Genomic DNA, 7,500 nt, shown 5'->3' with positions numbered 1-7,500 from the left:
ACACACAATACCGTGGAGGTAGGATATAACGTAGTTATTCCATCAATCAAACATTTGATGTCAACAATATTGTCCACAAACAAACAAACAAACTAAAAAGTGCCTAAAATCAGGGACCTACAGTCACAATGTAATAACATATAAAACACTCAGCCACCTCAACCCTCTCTCTCTTACTCTATATTAGGCCCTTTAATTAAACTTTTTTTTTCTTCACTACACTCAGGTATAAAACGAGTACCTGCCTATCAACATCTTTCTCTCTCTTTCCAAAAAACAAAAACAAAAACAACATGAATACACATTCATTCAAAACTCACACAGACACTCTCGCAAATAACCAAAAAAAAAAAAAAAAAATCTTGAGAACGGAAACCGTTCGGATAAATAGAGATTAAGTTTATTTTTCCGACCATTCGGAGAAATAGTCACTTTGTATTGTATTTATTGCAAGAGCGTATAATAACTAACGGCTTGGGAGAAAATCGCTACCTTTTCAGGGTGTATATAAAATGGATATAAAATTACTACTATATTATTAATATAATTATAATTAGGACCTAATTTAATAACCTTATTTAGGTTATTACAATTTCAAAACGTTGATCTTACATTCCCGCGCTCCTCCCCATTCTAATACCAAGTCGAATTTCCAATGAAAAATGACACAACGCACTCACATTACCTACTTACTATTACACAATACATCGTTCACATATATACATAGTCACTTTGCCAAGTCGAAACACAACACTTTAACTCACTTATACTTATACCTACTCATAATAGTGATAAGTAGCTATCTCGTGATTCAACTCACTCACTTTTATATTACTTATAAATAATAATCATAATGATAAGTAGCTAGTGATTCAACTTGATACGCCTAAACCATACTCATACCTCTATGATAACTATACCAATAACTCTCTTGAGAACACTGCCTAAATCCAATCAAGAAGTAGGTAGAGAGGTAGAAGTGACATTGACAGTGACACGACGGGAGAGAACGTCCATCACAGGCGAGTGCTGCCTAGCACTAGCTATCTATGACACCAATTTCATCATCAAAACACCGCGAATGAACACAAACACTTCACTAACACGACTTAACCTAAACCTAAAAAAACACCGTACCTAACTCTAACTCAACGCCACCACCCCAAACTGGTGGACGAATGAATAAAGTCGACCTCTGGAGTTAGTCTGGTGTAGTAGTAGTTAGTAGTACAATCCACAGACTGTATTCCTAAGGTACAATCCAAGAAAACTGGCGTCTTTGGTACAATAATAAGGAAGAGGTAAATAACACAAGCGTTGGTCAATCCCAAAAGGAAACACTCTGTTCTGTGGTCAACACCAAAACAATTTAAATACACTACGATACACACACGATAAGAATGCAACAAGGAAAAAAAAACACGCGACGCGAAAAATTCAAATCTCACCACTCACCCTCTTTTCGACAGACACGCGAGAAGTTTCTGCTTGCAACTGGAGCATGCTTTCACACACACAGACACACACATACACACACACACACACACACTGACCAGCCAGTCATTCATTCATCCCCCCCCCCCAATCCCCAGTAAGTCGTACCAGTAAGATATAACCTGCATCCTTCAAGCAACACCTCCTCCTTGACCACTCACCCTCTTTCGAAAGTTCGATAGGGGAAGATAGGTACCATAGAGAATACAGTCTGTATGTAGTAGGTACACGCGAGAAGTTTCTGCTTTCAACTCGAGCATTCTTTCAGACACACACACACACACACACGCGCGCGCGCACACACACACACACACACACACACACACTGACCAGCCACCCATTCATTCAACCCCCCAGTACAGCGACATATCTACACATGAGAAGTTTCTGCTTGCAACTCGAGCATGCACACAGACACTCACACAGACAGACACACACACACACACACACACTGACCAGCCGCCCATTCATTCAACCCCCCAGTAAGCTATGACCTGCATCCTTCACGCAACACCTCGTCCTTGGTTACGCAATACTGCACAACCCCCCTGACACTCTCCGCAACAAAGAGGTGATCCTACTATAATACTCAAGTCGGCCATGTCTCCACCTGAATCCGCGAACGAACACATCCACCGACAATGGTAGTGGTATCCATCACAGAATCTGTGGAAAACGGTAAGGGCTGCCTGAAGCCGATGATCGTAAAATACTAACGAAAGAGTGAAAATGGAAAGGCTTCGTATGGGAACAAAACAGACAATGGACGTTTCGGGTACAAATCCTTCGTCAGCACAACAATACACAAATAAACGTGGAAAAAAATCTGTGGGTGGTATGGACGGCTGGACAACTCGATGTGTGGACCAACTCCGTCACTAAAGACCAGTATAATTATAGTTCCTCCAGGCTCAAGACTCACTTAATTTGAGCATTTTTATAGCGCAATAGATGGAACGAAATGGACGTCACTCAGCTCTGTTACTGTGTTTTAGACAGCCATTTTGCCATCCGCGTTTATGAGTAATTCTCACTAAACTGTATCAACTCTCTCCTTACCGATGGTTTTCAGTATTTTCTCAAAACAGGCAGGCTTACCCAGCAGAAAAATGGATTTTTAAATCTCAAACAATCTCTCTACAAAACAACTTAATCATCTTATTAATTAAACAAAGACCATTCTTAAAAGTTTGTGATGTACAAAATAAATAAGAATAAGAAAAAAAATGTATATTGTGTCGTAAAAAATGTGACGATTTTGCTGTTGGTGGTAAGGAGAGGGTTAACCAGACTATAAACGTTCAAGTTTATACATTACTCCAAGGTTTCTACACATAGTATTGTGTGTTGGTCCGTTATAGATAGTATGCAGATTACGTCACTCAGGCCTTTGTTATTGTTTTTGCCATCCGCGTTTGTGAGTTGTTCTCACTAAACTGTATTAACCAGACTATAAAAGTTCATGGTTACACAGAGTTTGTGTGTTGGTCCGTTATACTTCCGGATGGCCTTGTTGTGAACTCCTTGGCCAAGCGCATTCTATCTATACCCTAGAAAGAGGAGAGCTAACGCTCCTCTTTCTAGGGTTATACTTCCGGGGGGGGGGGGGGGGGCAATGTTGTGAGCTTCTTCGCCAAGCGCATACACATAGTTTTGTGTGTTGGTCCGTAATAGATAGTATGCAGATGACGTCACTCAGGCCTTTGTTATTGTTTTTGCCATCCGCGTTTGTGAGTTGTTCTCACTAAACTGTATTAACCAGACCATAAAAGTTCATGGTTACACAGAGTTTATGTGTTTGTCCGTTATACTTCCGGATGGCAATGTTGTGAACTCCTTGGCCAAGCGCATTCTATCAATACTTCCTGGGGGGCAATTTTGTGAGCTTCTTCGCCAAGCGCATACTATCTATGCATAATTATAATTACAGTTCACAGCTCATGTCTGGTAACTTCATGTAGTGTGTAGTGTGTAGGAGGGATAAAAAAGGATGTTACACATTAGGTGTGATTTATCATGATATACGACGTGAGCAAGCGGTCACAACAGGCAGATTAAAACAAGAAAACCATTAGAACGATGAATGAATGAGTGAGTGACTTAGTGAGTGAATGAGGGAGTGAGAGTGAGTGAGTGAGAATCAGTGAGTGATTGAGTGAATGACTGAGTGGATGGATGAATGAATGAATAAATAAATAAATATTTGAATCGGGGCTGTCAGATTCCTTAGCAGATCTAGATATTTTTTTTAATGTCTTAAAATTCCTGAGGCAAGAAGACAGAGAGAATGAGAGAGAGAGAGAAAGGGGGGGGGAGAGATAGAGAGAGAGAGAGAGAAAGAGAGAGAGAGAGAGAGAGAGAGAAAGAAAGAAAGGAAGAAAGAGAGATATAAAGAGAGAGATAGAACGAGAGAAAGAAAGAGAGAGAGAGAGAGAGAGAGAGAGAGAGAGAGAGAGAGAGAGAGTAACTTGTTCAAACCCGAGTCCACTGAATTGATCGCAGAAACTGATGATTGATCATCGCCTGCTTTAACTTAAACTCCTCTCCCCCCCCCCACCCACTCACCCCCCTCCCCCCCCCCACTCCCCCCCCCCACACCCACCCATCTATTCCCCTCGGAAAAAAATTCAACGCCAATAATTGTAGTATTGTCTGTCTAAGTATACAAGGCTTTCACATTTTCAAGAGCCAACTGTTGCAGCCAACAGCCAATATTATACTATTTGCTAACTTGGCGCCATTTTCAAATATTATTTTAAATCCCAGGTCTCCCGATTGCTTTTAATCATGGCCGTCTTGATTACTGTAGTTACGTCATGCTTTTAATCCATTGAACGGTGTGATCTCAAATCGCTGTCAGCGACCTGACGTCACGTAGGTAGGTAGTGGACGCCACCCATAGCAGCAACTAGCTAACGACCCCTCCACAGCCACCCATGCCTGAGGGGATACAGCAGGCTTCAGTTTGGAAATGAAAGAGCTGTGTACTAGGACTTCATAATATCAGGGACGGCTGGTAATAATGGGCAGGGTGGGCAAATACCAGCCTGTTTTTTCAAGTTATAAGCTGTATTACCAGGTCCGAAATAATCTAATTTAAATTAGATAATTTTAAAAGTTAGTACTTAAACTTGATACTTCGTACTGAAATCAATTTGTATGTATTTTTGATAGATTGCGAATCACCATGCACCCCGTAATGCATAAACCAGGATACGCTCCTGCTCTTTTTTATCACCATCCCCCCCCCCCCCCTTTCCCAACCACTCCACTCCGCCCACATCGTCATCTCATCGTCACGTCGCCTGACGGTGATTTTGCTGTCTGGCCTCTCTAGTTCTAGGTCGGGCTAATTCAAATGAGCCCACCTTATAAACCAGTGAGTACTAAATAGAGATTTTGGCAAACGAACTTTTTCTTATTTATTGCCTTACTTGTGCTGGTACCATTGCTGTAATAACATTGGGAAGGTTCCAGTATTGAATTAAATTTATCAATTTACTAATATTATATCAAGTTAGTATTTACTTGTGTTGTTTTAATATATTTGTTTATCCATTTAAATTATTTCTTTTTTTTTTCTCGTTTTCTTTAGTGCTTCTCAAAATTCATTTATTTAAATTGTTGTCTTATTTGTTTGTTTGTTTGTTTTTTTTTTTTGTTTTTTTTTTAAACAAATTAATTTGTTCCTTTTTTAAAAATTCTTAAAGTAATTACCGCTGTATTTTTATTGCCAGACTAAATATTTTTGCAAAACAATGTATTTTCTATTGCATTCCCTCTAATAAAACACTTTTATTCAGACGTCACGACTAAATAAATATATAAAATACAACCACCATTTTGGTTTACTCAACAATCAACAATTGAATTAGTATACGAGAAATACTCTTCTGAGAAAGGAGAGAGTTGAATTCTAACTAAGTTATAGAGGAAATAAAGACGTTTAAAGGAAGGGTGGGCAGATTCCGTACTTGCCCGTCCTGAAGCTAATACATACATAAGATAGTTCGCGATGAAGAGGCGAGAAGCTAGGGGTTGGTTGGGTAAGGAGTAAAGATAACACGGTCGTTATTGTTATAGTCTAACGAATGCATGAGGAGAGATTGGTAGCATTATTTTGTCTTAATTGTATTGTATGAATTATTGGCGAAAGCCTAAGATTAAGTAAACTTTGTTTGTATTTGTCTTTTTTTTGACTATGGAACTGATACTTGTCATAGCAGACCTGCCTACTTGAAATAGGAAAATAAAAATCGTAGTTTTCAGGGTTAATAAAATCGTAGATATTTTAACTATCCTTTAAAAAAATCACCGGAATTTTCGTCTATTATGGTATCAAATTTTTTAAAAACGAGAAAAACTGATTGGAAACGTAATAATGATGGTGATGGTGGTGGTGGTGGTAATAGTGATGGTGGTAGTAGTAATGATGATGGTAATATTATTATTGTTATTATTATTATTATCATTATTATTACTATTATTATTATTATTATTATTATTATTATTATTATTATTATTATTATTATTATTATTATTATTATTATATTATTATTATTATTATTATTATTATTATTATTGTACGTATTGGTGGTATTACGATTGTTGTATTTTTTGTGGTTATTAATGGTATCAATTTATTGTTTGGTTCCATTTACCATTTTTTTCCACTATCATGTATGTTGTCATCAAATTGTATGATTTAATGGCGAAAGCCTAAGATTGAATAAACTTTGTAATATCGTACGGTAATCATCATTGTCGACGACATCGTCGTTGCCATCATTATCATCATCATTACCAACAACAACAACATTAACACCAAGTACTACAATAGCAATAAAACAATATCAACATCATCATATAAATTTCGTCATCGTCTCCATAACTATCATTCTTACCAACAGCACCACCAAAACCACTACCATAATTACATCCTCCCTCACCGTCTCCTCTTCCTCCTCCTCCACCTCCACCGCTACCACTATTCCAACCACTACCACCACCGGCACAATCATTTTAACCACCAAGAGAGCAATAAAAATGATGCAATTTGAGCTCTGAATGAAACTCGAGTCATATCGCGGTTGTTGCTTCTCGATGAAAGCTTTAAAGTTACTACGTACTTCTGAAAATATAACAGAAATATCAATCTCGCCGTTGAGGGATTAAAGCATCTCTTTAATTTTTCGAGTGAACGAAATGGACTTGTATTGTCAAGGTGTTGTCGCATTAATTTTTGTCTCGTCGCTTTATTTTTTTGTTGTATTCTCTTTCGTGATTCCTTTTTGATTACGTTTGGAATAATTAAAATCTACTGGTATTGTCATTTCATTGTGAATGTAATTATTTGTGGTTGAAATATTTTATTTTTTTAAAAGTTGAAATAAATATATATATATATATATATATATATATATATATATATATATAATATATATATATATATATATATATATGACCGAATCATCTTTGCCCCACCACTATAAATAGGCTAGAACCGCCACTGCATAATATACTCTATAGATGTCACTGGCTGTGTACCATAGATAACAACCGACTTATTATGGCTATTGTTCTCCAGTAATTTTAAAGGCGAGAAGAAAATTTCTTCGTGAAAACGGTCATTAGCTTGCCCAAATATAATAATTGTGAGTGCGTTCATCTCTTAGTCAAAAAGCCGTCCTCGGGGCATAACACCCGAGACTGAAATACAGACACGGGAAACTTTGCGGCGATGAGGATTTGAACCGCCGTGTACACGTACATATGCAGTTCTGACATTCGAACCCACTTATAGGCCTAGTTTAAACATTGGGGTAATGAAACAATCAATATTTTGCGTCATTTTTTTTTTTTTAGCTTTCCATTACAACAATGAGACCATAGGAATTGGGTTATCAGACCTGCAAATCAGTGCACATCGATTTGGACCGACCACTCGACTATTACGCCAACTGCTCCTGTCGCTTGCAACATATTTAGGTTATATCAGCGCCAGTA

At 37.9% G+C, this 7,500-nt stretch overlaps 2 protein-coding genes across 7 annotated transcripts in view; one reads left to right on the top strand and one right to left on the bottom strand.

Annotated features, from left to right (window-relative positions):
- Positions 1–7,500, top strand: part of LOC144955846 (uncharacterized) — a 340,128-nt gene that overhangs the window by 141,736 nt on the left and 190,892 nt on the right. The gene's annotated exons all lie outside the window — the stretch shown is intronic.
- Positions 1–7,500, bottom strand: part of LOC144955844 (uncharacterized) — a 136,511-nt gene that overhangs the window by 71,222 nt on the left and 57,789 nt on the right. For 2 of the 6 annotated variants that reach the window (XM_078886045.1, XM_078886046.1), the window contains exon 1: positions 904–947. The exons of 3 other annotated variants lie outside the window; for them this stretch is intronic. The gene's annotated coding sequence lies outside the window, so the exon portion shown is untranslated. Of the gene's footprint in view, positions 1–612; positions 753–903; positions 948–7,500 lie in introns of those variants that run through there. One more of the 6 variants, XM_078886044.1, reaches the window with a different exon arrangement.

Source organism: Berghia stephanieae, chromosome 10 (genome assembly GCF_034508935.2).
Source record: "Berghia stephanieae isolate SIO BIC M18660-M18661 chromosome 10, UCSD_Bste_1.3, whole genome shotgun sequence".
NCBI lineage: Eukaryota > Metazoa > Mollusca > Gastropoda > Nudibranchia > Aeolidiidae > Berghia > Berghia stephanieae.
This window is presented reverse-complemented; position numbering and strand designations above follow the sequence as displayed.